Here is a 16427-nt window from a genome sequence, read left to right on the forward strand (position 1 = left end):
GAGCATTGCTACTTGGTGTGAGTTCCATGGTTCAGCAGCATTGGCATAACCTGGGAGCTTGTTAGAGCTGCTGGAGCCTCACACCAAATCTTCTGAATAGAACCTGAATTTTAAAAAGGATCTCATGTGATTATAAATACATTAAACTTTGAGAAGCACTGTACTAGAACACTGTAATTTCCAGCATGTCATAACTCAGACTCCTTATCTTTCAAAAAAGTTGTCAACTCATCTTTAGGGAGATTATTTTTTCCTTTCCCACTGGAATGTACTGCTAACCCAGTGATTCTCAAAATGTGGTCTGAAGACTTTTGAGGGCCCTAAGACCCTTTCAGGACTTCATGAGGTCCTCCTTTTTCTACTTACACAGGTGTGTAAGGCTAGATTTTCATCATATACTTCAACCCAAACAACATACTGCAACAGATAAATGCAGAAGCAGATACAAGAACACAACTATCTTCTATTAGTCATGACACAGTGATTTAACAAAAATGAAAACAATGTCATTTTTCTATTTTTGTATTGGAAAATACATTTTTCAAAAAATATTTATGTTAACATGTTTTTACAGGGTGCAGGGTCCCAAAACAAAAGTTTTTTAGAACTGCTGGTCTAATCTATCAGTGGGAAGACAGGCTCCAATATGATATGTCACTGACAACCCTACAGACACGTCAAGTTTGTAAATCAAGGATATCCCTAGCTCCCTAGGTCACATCCTTTCAGTCATCAATCTGCTAATAATCTCTTAAAGTTGGCCCAGGTTCAATTAAGAATCTGTACTTCTCTGAAAGATGCAAGTAGTCTATCTCCTCTTAGATGTTTGGTAACTTGAGCTTCTTTTTCAATATTGAAGAGAGGAATTGACCTAAAACCAATAAGGACCTGTAATTCCAAGGGCTTTTGATTGTTCCACCAGTTAGCATGAGCTAACATCCTGCAACTGACCTTGGCAGAGACTCCCAATAGGACCCACGGTTGTTAGCAGTGGCTGCTTTTCAAGAAAGTATTTAGTCAGCGCTTCTCAGCCACAGATTCCAGGATCTGCTCCTATTATGAGAGTACTAGGGTTTGCTTCCTCAAATAGCTATACAGGTTAGTTGAGTCTCTCAGATGCTGGACAGTTCAGTAGTATTTCCTTAGGACTAGTATCTAAAGAGCAGCTCAAAGCATTTATTTACCATCCTAGAGGTTGAAAATGTCTGTAGCTCTCAAGTCTTCTAAAGTTGTATAAAAGGAACAAGCTCATAATACTGTGTGCTGTCACACTCCTGCTCTATTTTCTCCACAGTATTTGTCACTATTTAAATTATCTTATTGTTTATATATGTATTGTGTCTCCTGTCCTCCCCACTAGAGTCTTCTGAAGGGACTTTGTCTTGTTTATAGTCATTGCCTCAGGGCTGGGAACAGTGCCTGGCATGTTCATAATAAATATTGATGCTTTCTGAGTAATAAACTTTAGAGACAGAGCATTTGGCTTACAGTTAACCTATAAGTCTGTGTTCAAGGTAAGAAAGTAAACAGAAAGAACAAAGTAGTAGTCTAAGGGCCTATGAGGATCATATGACCAGAACTTCCTTGGTTTCTGGCATAAGGAATTTCATGGCTTTGGTATTATGTGGGCCTCCAGTTGACACATAGACTAGGTATGGGAGCCATGAAGGATGAACACTAGAATGCCAGACACTTTTTTTTTTTACCACAGTAGTATTTCTATCTACTTTTATTGCTAACTTCATAGTGTGTGGGTGAATATAATGATGACAAGCCCTCTTTCTAGTGAGTGGGATGAGAGAGTAATTTATGAAAGTAAGGCCCTTAAATTCCAGTCTTTGTGCTGGTCTCAGTGAAGCTGGCATAAGCTAATTGATATGATTCGAAGATAAATAAAGCCCTCTAATTCTTTTCCCCACAATGCTATACATACACAGTTATAAATTCTTTTGAGAAACCAAAGACTGGGGAGATAGAAAATGATCCTCCTTGCACTTGAAATGTTCTGAATGGAAATTTCCATAGTGAGAATAGGTACTGAGAAGTAACTATAACATAGGCCATATTAGCAATATGCAGGAAAACCCTGGGCTGCCAGAGAGAGGGAAATACCTGCTATGATGTATAAGCTACCAAAAAAATCAACTGAAATGCCTAGGGCTATGCTGTCATCATTACATCACTCTGTACTAGCTACATCTTAGGATAACTGAAAATGCAGAGATTTGTTCCCTGAGTCCAAGGCAGACATAAGGGTTGCCCTGGGGTATGCTGTTTTATTTAGCTACAAACAGAAACCGTGTCTTATAAATTAAATATTTCTCTCTATATATAAAACATTTCTATGTACATATAAATACTTATATAGAGATATAAATATATGAATATATAATTTCACATCACTAAATATTTAATATAATTATAAAAATATCTGATTATTTAATTCTTTAAATTATTTATTAAATACATTTTTATAATTATTTAAATTATTATTTAATTTAATTTGCTGGGTTTTAGTAGAATTCTTATGAGCAATAAAGATGAATGGATTAACAACTACATAACAGTCTTCTCAACAAGGGAGAAATACCACATTCTGTGGCATTTGGAAGGTTTGGGAGCATTTTGAGACCACCAGTGTTTTTTGCAGTATTTAGTAATGGGTGCTTTTGTGAAAGAAATGAGTTTTTTCAATATGAGCTCTCCTCTTGTATCTAAGGGATATTAGCTTTGTTCAGTCATCAAGCTGGGTTTTTAAAGGAGGTTCACCAGGTCCTCACTAATTTTCCTACGTAGGATAGATGTACATATGAAAAAATTACAAAAAAAAAAAAAAGGCAAAGAAGGGGCACACAAGAAGTTTCATACATTTGTGAGAAAAGATTCTAGAAAACTTTAGGGTTGTTGGGGGATATTGAGGAATGAGGAAGTGAGAAATAACTGGAAATGCACAGCCTTTTATTTGGCTATGGATGGATAGTGAGACTTACAAATTCACAAGATCAGAATCCAAATTAGTAACTATACTCATTTTATCTACACTGAATATTTTCTCCATTTGCAAAAGAACTGTTGTGGAACTATAAATATGTAGATAAAGTGAGACCCTTTCTTTACTGCCAGGCTGCCAACATGCGTAGAAAACAGATTTGCATTCTTTCCACTTGTTTTTTTCTCCTCTGATCTCCTTAATTTTTTTCTCACATTAGATATATATGTTCTCTTTAGAAAATCAACTAGAACTACATCCTAGTTCAGAATACTATTCAGAATACTATTTTTATTACTAGATGATTCTTTTCTCATCTAAAGACTACTGAAAGACTTTCTCTAAAATAACATGCTCCTCTAGTGCACTGTGTCTACAATTAACTACTCACCAACAGCCTGGACAAGTAGGGATGAGGAGGAGAAATTTAAAACCAAACCTACTGCTAATTGAAAATTAAGACTGGAGAATTTTCAAATTCTTGATATGAATGAATGGAAAATGATTGTTTAAAAAAAATATAATTGATGCAGACCTCATTTGAAATGCCTTAATACTAATACTTCTTTTTCTAACATTAGACATTTTGGTGTATGGGGAGAAGCACCATGTGGGTAAAATTGTTACATTTCCAGAATATCTTGCCTGGCCTTAGGACATCTGCATATCAATAGGCATTCAGAGGTGGAGAAAGTATGGTTTAAGTGCACTTGCATCATTCTTCAGGGGTGGAGAGGAGTTCATCTCCATATCAATGGGTAATTACCTGGGCAAGGAAGGCTTATCTGTACCTGAGATGAGGGGAGGGCCGGTTTTGCTTCTGCTGGAGCAGGAGAGAAGAGCACCAACCCCAGCCTGTGGCCTGAGCCTAAGGCTACTGCTTCTGCCACTGCTGCTGCTTCTGCAGCTGGCTGGAGCCTGGTCACAACTACGGAAAGGAGCAGAGGTCCAGTACATCTTAATAAAGTAACTGGCTGCTGTGTACCATGCCTTGTTAGCTATGGAGCCCATCGCTGGAAAAGCTCTGACCAAGGTAATAAACACCTATCCCATCATGAGGTGAGTAAGAGACTGGACCCAAAGGCCACGGAGTGGTGTGGCACAGACACCTACCTACCGTGTATCATGTGACCAGCCATTTGCCTTTGGCATCCCCAGGGAACGGTGAAGCAGACGCATTGTCCCAGGTGTGCTGGCTAGAGGAAAGCCTGCCTCTGATGTGACCCAATGGCTACATCAGCGTTTTGTTGCATGTGGGGCAAAAGACAATGTGGGCTCTAGCCCATCGGTGGGGCTTGCCAATGACCTTTGCTGATCCTGGAAGGAGTGCCCTGCACGTTGTGCAGATCAGCAAACCACCAAAAGGGGCCTAGAGAGTCTCTTTTCAACCTATGGCCAGTTGCCAGTGATTGAGAGCTATCAAGGCACCCACTTTATTGGACATGCGTTGCAAGGATGGGTGCAACACTTAGAAATAAAATGGACATGGCCTTGGACATTTCAACACATGGATCAGCGATGGCTGGCCCTTCTGACACCTTGGGGAAAAGGCCTGGAAACCGGCTCCTGTGTATTCTTGAAATAACAGCGAAGTGGCTCCCCACAATCATGGCTATTTGCTTCTGCAGTCCTTGTGTCCTGGATGCGCCCCCTGCTGCAGCTGCTGCGTGATGGCTGAAATGAACGAGCTTTGGACTTAATCTGCGTGGGACTTTGAACCTAGTTGAATCCTCTGGCTTGAGAATTGTAATTGTGTTGCTGTTGTCAAGAAAAAATGCTTCAAGAGAGGCTTGACTTTGTCTGATGTTTGGTAAAGTTTTGTGAGCAATCTACCATGGTTGTTAGGAATGAGTAAACGAATGTAGAAACATATTTTGTGCTGAGTGGGAGATTGTGCTGTAAAGTACATTTACTTAACCTGCATAGGCTGAATTCTCTGGCTTGAGGATTATCAAGATTTTATTGCTGTTGCTATTGTATGTTATCAGATTGGTTGGAAGAGGGGGAACAACTAAATTGTAAGGTGAGATTTCTGGAGGGGTGGCCTGTGGGTAAAATTGTAATATTTCCAGAATATCTCGCCTGGCTTTAGTACATGTGTATCAATAGACATTCAGAGGTGGAAAGAAGTATGGCTTTAGTGCATTTGCATCATTCCTCAGAGGTGGAGAGTTCATCTCCATATCAATGGGTAAGTACCTGGGCAAGGAGGGCTTATCTGTACCTGAGGTGAGGGGAGGGCCAGTTTGCTTTGTTGGAGCAGGAGAGAGAGAAAGGCTCAAATTGCAGTTTGTGAACAATAAATGGATTTTAAACTTTATTTCTCCCTTTGACTGATTTCAGTTTTTAGAGGTATTTTGCCCCAAGATTTCCTCTCCCTGGACTTACACACCATTTTAGTGAATGTATTCTAGACCTAACAATTTGTGATTTGCCAATCACTCATTTTTGTCCATCATCAGTCATCTGAGCTGCTGAGGTTTTATTGATAGAATTAGTGCTACACTACACTATTACAATGTTACTGATATTACATAGGGATGGTACTTTCATTTTAATTTGAGAATAGTGTTAATAACTGACTTCCTTCTCATCTCTTCAGGAATGAAATTAATTTTAACAGAGGTGAACTGGCTCACATACATGTATACAGGCCAGGTCCAGTGCTATTATAATTTCATTTTTATGCCAGATACTGTTACTGAACTGCAGGTTCATAAACTCTCAAATATTACTCCCCACCACTTTCTAGCAATTTCAATTTCACTTTGGTTTGGAGATAATGTTTGAGGGTGCATTTTATGTTAGTGCAAACTTCATAATTTTGCTATAGACTAACAACAGCTGTTAATAAATGGAAGAACAGAACACTGAAAAAAACTGCTTTAATAGTTATACAAATTTTCACAAGGGCTCTGACATTTTTCAAATTGTGCCAATGTGTATTTATTGAACAAGCAATATCCCTACACTTAATACTGAAATATTTAACTTGTATAGAGAATCATAGAGCAATATTAGGAATAAACATTTTTAGCAATGTACTTTTTTATTTTTAGAAGTGTATTTCTGTCAAATGTGGAGCAGTAAATATGGTCTCCTTTGATCCTCAAGTAAATCATTCAAATGATCTCCTCCCTCCATCCCCCTTTTTAAAACTACTTTCAAAGCTTGACGGATTTCTTTGGCATTACAGGGACCTATTAAGCAGAAGGATCGTAAAGTTGACCCTTAAGAACGGGTTTGAACTGCACAGATCCACTTATACATGAGTTTTTTGCAATATATATATTGAAAAAAATTTTGGAGATTTGGGATTTGAACATTTTCCTTTCTCTAGCTTACTTGTGAGAATACAGTATATAATATATATATAGCATGCAAAATATATTATTTACATAAAGGAAAATTCATAAAACAGGACACACCATAATATGGTAAATTTTTTCCAATAAACAGGTCCGTGCAGTTTTAAATTATGGTGATATAGTGGAAGGCATTGTATTTCCTTTTTCTAAGTTACTTAGAACACAACTATATGCTAATATCATACACTATTCTAGGCATTTAGGACCCCGTAGAATCAGTTCCACTGACAGCTTAGTAGTCAAACTCGAACACTGTTCAGACTAAAGGCTTTTTCTATTGTTTTCGAAACTGACTTGTCTTGTCTTCCCGCTCTAGGTGTGTAACGGGCTTGGGAGGTAATTTCCCGCAAACTCCGCCTCCTTCAAACCTCAGCTTAACCGAAGCTCCAGTCAAAGGCTTCAGGGTAAGTGGGAAAGTGGGTTTAGGCGTACAGCCCAGGTCCCTACACTTTACCCTCCTTCCTACCCAAGGCCGGGAAGTGACAGCCACGGCAATACCAGGTTCCTGTGGCGGGGCTTAGAGAACTCATCTCATTTTCTCTCCCGCCACTCGCAGCCTTTCCAGAGTTCACTTGTCCTCCCCGCACACCGTCAACCCCGGCTCGCGAGCTCAACCACCTGCTCCAGCACCGCACACCACGCGCGCTTCCAGCCGGCTGCCAGTCACAAGCTTGCAGAGACACCCCTCTGTAGAATCTCCGCTTCCGCCCCCTCCGGAACGGCTTTCCGCCCTTCGAACTCCTTGTCCAATCATCATCTAGAGTGTTCTTTGGTTCCCGCCCCTCCTCACGAAATCCCTCATGAAGTCCCGCCCCTTCCCTTAAATCTGGAGGAATCACCTGACCCGGAGGCGCTCCATCTGAAGGAAGACAAGAAGGGGCGTGTGCGTGGAGGGGAGGGACTCGAAAAAGGGGGGATGCCGGGAGCGGGGCGGGGAGAAGTGTGGGCGGGGGGTTTGTCATTCCGATCTCGCGAGAAAGGACGGAAGCCTGTGGGAGCCCGTGGCCTTTAAAGTGCGGTTCAGCCCGTTTCTCCAGGGGGAGTTTGTAAACAAGGCTGAGCTCGGGGCTCCCCGGCGACCGAAAGAAGCATGAACTGGTGACCTGGAAAGGTGAGTAGTGGTGGGCAGAGGGCCGCAGGACTGGAGGCTGTAGGGATACGGAGAAAGACGGCACTAACATGGCGACGTCGCTCCTGACAGTCCCCACCCCCCGCTTCTCATCACCTCGGGCGCTCCTGCCTCGGTGCCCAGCCCTCGGGCGACTGTGGCTGTGCACCCACCTCAGCGGTCCGCGCGGCTTCGGCTTCAGGAGCCTAACCGGCCGGGCCGCACCGTTAGGTAACTGGCATTCGTTGTTTCGGCTCCTCCCTACTCGCGCGCTTTCCTAACGAAAAAGGAATAACGGCTCCTCGTAGACCCCTCCCCCCGATTTATCTTCCCTTTCTCTGGTCAGTTCAGAGGTCCCTGGGCCGCACGTCGGATCCGCCGAGGGCGCAGGCCGACCCCCCTTCAATCCTTGCTCTGGCTGGGAGAGGACTGCCGCTGATTTCCCCACCCAGAACTCAGTGGTTGGGGACTGTGTGTAAGTGTGTGATGGTGGCGGGGAAAAGAATTGGGAGGCACGGCTGAAAATAGGGTCAGGGTCTCTGACTGCGGTGGAACATGATGGAACAAACGGTATGAGAGAGGCTGGGAAGTCTTGGCCTTTTCTGTCAGCCCCCTCACGCCCCGGCCACCCCCTACTCTTTCCCATTGGGGCGGGGCTGGGGTGTGGGTGCAGATTGATTCTTTCTGTAGGGAAATAACGTGTGCATTTTATTAATGCCCTAGGGATTGTGTGTGTGTGTGTGTGTGTGTGTGTGTGTGTGTACGCTAGAGGAAGGGGAGGGAGGAGGAGAAGACTGTTTTTATGCCCTTCGGTAGAAAATTGTCTTTGCCTAATGGGGAGGCCAAGAGCACAACTATGAATATGATGGAGTGAAAAGGGTTACTCTTGATGGACCTTAGGCCTATTAACTAATCCCTAAATTATAATGTGAAAGTTAACATTGTCTTAGCAATTTTAAATTATGGAGACGGAAGAACGCATACATTAAATATATGTATTTGGAATCAGCAAAAGTTGTTCCTCAGAGCACAGTTTCTGTTCTATTTGAAGATATAAGTAACCACTGGCATTGTTACTAATAGCCTTTCTGGGTGTAATCTTTAAATAGCCCTGTATCCTTGGTCTTTGTACCAAAACTATGAAGGTGAGAAGCTTGTTCAAATAAAAGTCAACTCTTCGGGGTTGGTTAAGAGTTCTGAAAGATGAATACAGTAGCAATTATATCTTGTAATTAAATTTGTTACACTTACTTGAGGGATCCACTGTAAACACTTTTTCAAAACTGCAGGAAACTCATTGTAAAGTATGTTAAACAAATAGGGATGCCTTCTCCAACATAACTAAGGAAGCTCATTGGATCTTTAAGGCCATCAATAACTGAGTAACAATTAAGTTCCTGTCTTTACTATTAATTAGTATCTTCCAAATTTACAAGGGTGTGTATGCTGCTTTCCTAGACGTATTTAATCTTGTTTTGAGAAGATGCTACTGCCATTAAGCTTTTAATTACTTAAAATACAACCTTGTGGTAATTTAGAACGGAGGTGTTTTGTATTTTACTGTCAGTATGAAAGAGGTTTCAGCAACTTTTTGTGTTTTCAAGATCTGATTGCATTTCCTAAAAGACAGTTCTTTTTTAAATATCTTATTAGAATGTTTCATATTTGGGGCACTGTTTTATAATCATTTAAACATGTAATCCAGAAATCCCTGCGTTTACTTTTTTACTTGAGTATTTGTTTTCTATTTTTAAACTGAGATTACAGTAAAAATGATTATGTTAGCTCTTTAACAAATAATGTGGAGGAATGCATTTTATTGGCATTTGGGATTTAAAGCTATATGAAAACCCCTAACAAATGATATGCTGTACATCAATGTCTACTATCGATAGTTAGTATTAACTCAAGAAACTATCTTCCTTTTTTCTACCGAAGTTTTGCTTTTTGGAAAAGTTGAATTTCAGTGATTTATATGTTCTGCTGGTAAAAATTGTTAGATCATGTTAGATCAAGTTTGTGCATTTTATTATCTGTCTTACCAAATAATAAAATCTCTTCTTTAAAACCCTGTGAATAACAATGATTGGATATTCATTTGAGCCTTATACAAATCAATACATGTAGTAGTTGTTATGCTAGTCTCTAAAATGTACTGTAAAAAAATTTTCATTGTTATAGTCAGTATTTAACTTACTCTTTTTGGGTTTATCCTATACAAACATTTCTTGAGGTTAAGAACTTAACTAAAATGCTTCATGTACTCTTAATGTAAATTTTCATGATGAAGCAGTAGTGATAGTATTCACCTATTTATATCTAGAGGAAAACTCCATAGAACATTCTTTTATTCTCTTTCTTAAGCTCAGGGTTAAAAAGTTAGAGTAAGGTAATGTCAAAGAAATTTAAGGAAGTTTGTGGATCTTTAAGGCCAACAATAGTTGGAATTATTTTACACTTTATCATAAATATATATCATATGCTTATATAATTATAGATACATATGTATTATATGTACTATTTTCATTTTCTTTTTTAAATCGAGGTACGTACAGTGAAATGCACAAATCTTAGTGTATAGCTTGATGAATTTCGACGTGTTTACATTCATGTAACCATCACCCAGATCTGTTAAACAACCTTGAAATTGATATATTCATTTACATTTCTAAGTATGTTTAGTAATTGTCTTTCCTTTTTGGCATTTTGGCAATGGCAAGTAAAGTGATTAAAAACATTTTTTGAAACAAAAAAGAATGTAAATAAAATGCTTTGGGGGCTGGGCCTGTTCAGCCATGTCTCCATTCTGTATCTTAACAAAGATAGTGGTTCTTAGCCGTTTTTTGTCTTAATTCCCAAAGAATAGAAAACACTCCCAGTAGTAGTAGTATCTTATTACCACAGAGATTCTCAACAAGATTAGTAGGGAAAGACAGGGTGGGAATGATTATAATTGGCAAAAGCCAACTGACAAAATACCAAGTGTATTTTGTTTATTTTGGTAGTGTGGTTATCTTCATCTATAATAGCACCTTAAATTTATAAATATGTTCCCTAAATGTTCTTTAGTTTGCTTAACTGTATCTAAACCTTTGTCATTACAATTTTATAGCTTTGTTCTTCCAATTGTACAGCTTTTTTTTTTCTTAATTCTACAATTTGGGCTAGCATGTTTCCTTTTATTTATTGAACACCTCTTAAAATGGTGTTACTAGAAATCAATTCCTTTGCCTTACTAACAAGTGTTTTCATTATTTTTATTGCCTAATTTGTGCATGTGCATTATAGTTTCTATGAAATTATAGTATCATAGAACAGTTTTGATGCTTATTTTACTTTTATAGCATTAACATTTTTCCACATTAGCTGACCTTTATGATGTGTAGTGGTTACATGATAGTTTACCAAATGACTATTAAAATTTCCTTAGTTTTTAATGCCCAACAGAAAAATTCTTATGTTCAGTTTCTGCCTGTTTTAAGATGGATTGAGTGTTTCTGTGCATATATCTTTCTTATTTTGAATCAGAGGATTCTAATCTTAAATGAGATTACTAGGCCAAAAGATACAAAAGTTTCTACAGTTGGCCAAATTTTTGCCTCCCTAAAGAGTTGAGCATCAACTTTGTCATAATTTTACCAACTTTGGAATTGTGCTTATTAATAAAGTAGGGTTACTTAATTAGGAATTACTAATGGGAATAAGTTATATTATTTCGCTGTTGTATTTAGTTGACCATATCAATCTGTAGTTATTTGTCTGCCAGTGATCTATGTGCTGGGATAGAGTGTATATTTCATATTTTCTGTCATTGCACTGACTTTGTTCCTCTTAAGTGTTACTGAAGTTTTTTATAGTCTAGTAGCAATCCTTAAATTTTATGCAGTTTCACACATTGGATGTCTTACTAGTTCTAATATAGTTTACACATTGGATGTCTTATTAGTTTTAATATAAAAGCTACCTTCTGAATTACAGATATATTAGTTCCTATAATTGCAATTCTTTCATTTACTTGAATTTTGACAGAGAAGAAAGGTGAGCTTACCAGTGTTGTAGCAGGGATTGTAATAATCTATACCCTATCTTATTTGTGCCCTCTTCATAATGAGGAATTATTATTGATGTACTCTTAATAGTTTCTATCTTTAAAATAGTAATAAGGATTAGTGAAGCATTATGAAAATGTACAAAGTCAAAATACAGTAAAACTTCTAATGAACTTGATACTGTATGAGTGCCTTGCTCTGTTATATGTACTTTACATTTATTACTTTTATTTTTTTTGACAACCTTGAAACTGATATATTGTTTCTTACTGAAGAAAGTTATAGTGAAATCATACTATTAAAATTTTCCTAATATAGAAACTCAGAACTACTTTACCTTTGAAAGGGAAGTAAAGGCCTACTGGCCCATAGCTATGTTTCAGGCTCTTAGGTTTGACCATATTTCTGTTCCCAAGGTGAGCTCTGGGATCATTTCTTGCATTTTGTGGCACTTGACTGAGATAAAAGAAGGAAATTATAGTGTAGAGAAAACTGTCTAAGGTGCTATTGCCCTTGAAGCCTTGGAACACAAACCTATCTGAGGGTACCTTAACATTTTTGCTCACTCTATTAATTTTCTATTCCTGCATCACAAATTACCACATACTTTACATCTAAAAACAACACAGATTTATCTCAGATTTTGTAGGTCAGAAGTCTAGGTTTGCTCATCTGGGTCTTCTGCTTGGGGTCTTACAGAGCCAAGGTCAGTATGTTGGTAGAGCTGCATTACCTTTTTGGAGTTTCTGGGGAAGAATCCACTTTATTCTGATTGTTGGCTGAATACAGTTATTGGACTAAGGCTCTTCTTTCCTTGCTGACTGTCATCTAGGGCTGGTCTTTGCTCCTAGAAGCTGAGATACCTTCAGTGCTGCCCCCTCCAGAAGTGGCAGGTCAAATCTCTCTTATGTTTCTAATCTCTGAGTTCTGCTCTTAAGGGCTCATGTAATTTTACATTGCGCCTCCTGGATAGCTCAGGATAATCTTCCTGTTTTAGAATCTGTAACCTTTTTTACGTCTACGAAATCCATTTTGCCATGTAACCTAGGATTCCACAGGTTCCAGGGATTAAGGTGTGGACATCTTTGGGAGGCCATTCTGCCTACTACTACGCTCACATATATTCTTGAAAAGAAATCTGATAAACTGTGTACTGTTGCACATTTCTAAGTTGAATCCTAAAATTCTTCATCAGAAATTTAAATAGTTGAAAATAGTATAATTTCTGGCTTTTCTAGACACTAACACCATTCTTTTTTTTTTTTTTTGAGAGGGCAACTCTCATATTTATTGATCAAATGGTTGTTAACAACAATAAAATTCTGTATAGGGGACTCAATGCACAATCATTAATCAACCCCAAGCCTAATTCTCAACAGTCTCCAATCTTCTGAAGCATAACAAACAAGTTCTTACATGGTGAACAAATTCTTACATAGTGAATAAGTTCTTACATGCTAACACCATTCTTTTATAAGTACTTAATTTCCAGTGCTATCATTGGTCTTAAGAAATGAACTTGAATTAATTCATCTTTAACAGCTGGAAATTTTTGTTGTTCTTTTTTCTTATTGAATGCTTATTTAATTTCCACTTCTCCAACATAACTTTGTTTGAATCCAGTTTATTTTGATGTTTTAAAATATTTTATTGGTCACTTTATCATACTAGCCTGCAACAAATTAAATTGTACTTATTTCTAAGCTTCTTACTGATTTTCTCTGCTTTGTTCTCATGGAGCTCTCAATACAGTGCATTTTGGACAGTATTTTGAGAATGGAGGAGACAGTCAGTAAATGAAATTTCTTACTGTTCCAGTCATCACACTGTACAACAAATCTGAATTCATTCCCAAACATAGGGCAAAACACCATCCTTAAAGTTGTACTATGCTTTAACAGCAATATTTATAAGACAGGACAAGACATAAACCTGAGTTTTAATGTTGCCCTGATTAATGAAGGCTTTAAGACACACTTACTCCCTTCGTTTTGTTCCATTGGGAGTTTTTATACTCTGGGGTAATAATACATTATGATGAGATTTGGTATAGGATGGGTTTTTTTGGAAATGTGAAAGAAGGAGGACTATAGGGATAGTAGGCAGATCATTTTTAGAAAAACAAACAGGGAAATTGATTTTCTTAAAGCCTAATGTACCTTCAGTAATACACTTGTTTGAACATTGCTGCCTTGAAGGATTGTCCCTCTACTGCCTAGCTCCCGTCCTCCTACAAGGCCAGAAGCCAACTTTTCTCTACTGCCTAGGATTCCCCTAAGTGTGTTTAGACCCTTCTGAGCCCATGTCCAAGAGAAAATTAATTCCTTTCTCACACACTAATGTGTACTTTTGGGGCCTTTTTTCCTGACACAGTATCTGCCTCTTTCTAGAATACTTGCCAATAACAGCGTTTGCCCCCTTCAGCAGAGATTCTCGCCTTTACCCACAGGCTAATTATAGCCAAATATAAAAAATACATAAACAGTAGCTAGGATAGGGCAGTAGTGGATCTGTGCCTCTCCAGTTACCAAAAAAAAACCCCACCAGAAAACAAAAAATATTTTTAATGTCAAAGTCTGGATGATTATCTTAAGATTTTGTGTAAAACATAAGCTGTATAGGCCAGGTACAGCTGGCTAGCTTAATCTTGCCTTTTGATTGAAGTAAGGTGAGAAGTCCATCTTGCTCTTTTTATCTTATTTTATTTTATTTTGTTGTCATTAATCTACAATTACATGAAGAACATTATGTTTACTAGGGTCCCCCCTTCACCAAGTTCCCCCCCCCAACAAACCCCATTACAGTACTGTCCATCAGCGTAGTAAGATGCTGTAGAATCACTACTTGTCATCTCTGTGTTGCACAGCCCTCCCACATTATACATGCTAATCGTAATACCCCCTTTCTTTTTTCCCACCCTTATCCCTCCCTCCCTTCCCTACCATTCTCCCCAGTCCCTTTCCCTTTGGTAACTGTTAGTCCATTCTTAGGTTCTGCGATTCTGCTGCTGTTTTGTTCCTTCAGTCTTTCTTTGTTCCTACACTCCACGTATGAGTGAAATAATTTGGTGTTTGTCTTTCTCCGCCTTGCTTATTTATACCCTCTAGCTCCATCCATGTTGTTGCAAATGGTAGGATTTGTTTTCTTCTTATGGCTGAATAATACTCCATTGTGTATATGTACCATATCTTCTTTATCCATTCATCTACTGATGTACACTTAGGTTGCTTCCATTTCTTGGCTATTGTAAATAGTGACTTTTGGATGTAAAGTTCTATAGATGTCTATTAGGTTCATCTGTTCTAGTGTGTTGTTCAGTGCCTCTGTGTCCTTACTTATTTTCTGTTCGGTGGATCTATCCATTGGAGTGAGTGGCGTGTTGAAGTCTCCTAAAATGAATGCATTGCATTCTCTTTCCTCCTTTAGTTCTGTTACTATTTGTTTCACATATGTTGGTGCTCCTGTGTTAGGTGCATATATATTTATAATGGTTATATCCTCTTGTTGGACTGAACCCTTTATCATTATGTAATGTCCTTTATCTTTTGTTACTTTCTTTGTTTTGAGGTCTATTTTGTCTGATACTACTACAACAGCTGCTTTTTTCTCCCTGTTGTTTGCATGAAATATCTTTTTCCAACCCTTGGTTTTTAGTCTGTGCATGTCTTTGGGTTTGAGGTGTGTCTCTTGTAAGCACCATAGAGATGGGTCTTGCTTTTTTTTTTCTTTTTGAGAGGGCATCTCTCATATGTATTGATCAAATGGTTGTTAACAACAATAAAATTCAGTATAGGGGGGTCAGTGCTCAATGTACAATCATTAATCCATCTCAAGCCTAATTCTCGTCAGTCTCCAGTCTTCTGAAGCATAACGAACAAGTTCTTACATGGTGAACGAATTCTTACATAGTGAATAAATTCTTACATGGTGAACAGTACAAGGGCATTCATCACAGAAACTTTCGGTTTTGATCACGCATTATGACCTATAAACAATCAGGTCAAATATGAATATTCGTTTGATTTTTATACTTGATTTATATGTTGATCCCACATTTCTCCCTTTATTATTATTATTATTTTTATTTTCAATAAAATGCTGAAGTGGTAGGTAGATGCAAGATAAAGGTAAAAAACATGGTTTAGTGCTGAAAGAGGGCAAATGTAGATGATCAGATGATCAGGTGTGTGCCTATGGACTAAGTATTAATCCAGGCTAGACAAGAGCAGCAAAACATCCACGGATGTAGAAGATTTCTCTCAAAGCAGGGGGGGTGAGGTTCTGAGCCTCACCTCTGTTGATCCCCAATTTCTCAACTGATGGCCCCCCTGCGACTGTGCCTGTCTTAGGTTGTTCCTCCCTTGAGGAATCTTACCCGTCTCTGACTAACCAGTCATCTTCCGGGGCCATACAGGGAAATGTAAAGTTGGTAAGTGAGAGAGAAGCCATATTGTTTGAAAAGGTTAGCTTTTTACTTCTTTGCAGATTTATGCCCTGTGGCTTCTATGCCCAGCACTTGTCTCGAGGTATCTTTACCACCTGGAGGAATTATGATACTCGGTAAATTCGATATGAGGCACGAATTCTATTTAAGGGTTGTAATTAGGAAGGAAGAAGAAAAGCTATAGATGTAGCATATGGAAGGAAACATGGGAGGATTGATTATTTCTTTGACATATCTTCTTGTAGAGTACCTTAAGTATGTATAGGTTTTAAACTATTAACTAATTTGCACACACATATTAACATAATAGGAATACGGTGACATAAACAAAGCAAATCTATAATTACCATCCATCTCCAGGGAAGCCAAGAAAACCATTTAGGCACCCTAGGCATTTGTGAAAATTTGTCTATGATATGATGGATATTGTCCAACTGTACTTGAACAGTCTAAGAGAAATCAGACAAAT

The 16427-nt window shown here is 38.4% G+C and overlaps 1 protein-coding gene across 3 annotated transcripts in view; it reads left to right on the forward strand.

The window, feature by feature from the left end:
• The first annotated feature begins 7309 nt into the window (after positions 1–7309).
• ATF2 (activating transcription factor 2) overlaps positions 7310–16427 on the forward strand; it is a 99722-nt gene continuing 90604 nt past the window's right edge. For all 3 annotated transcript variants that reach the window (XR_012123687.1, XM_037020632.2, XM_037020633.2), the window contains exon 1: positions 7310–7468. The gene's annotated coding sequence lies outside the window, so the exon portion shown is untranslated. The remainder of the gene's footprint in view (positions 7469–16427) is intronic.

The sequence above is a fragment of the Manis javanica genome, chromosome 12, assembly GCF_040802235.1.
Source record: "Manis javanica isolate MJ-LG chromosome 12, MJ_LKY, whole genome shotgun sequence".
Classification (NCBI taxonomy): domain Eukaryota; kingdom Metazoa; phylum Chordata; class Mammalia; order Pholidota; family Manidae; genus Manis; species Manis javanica.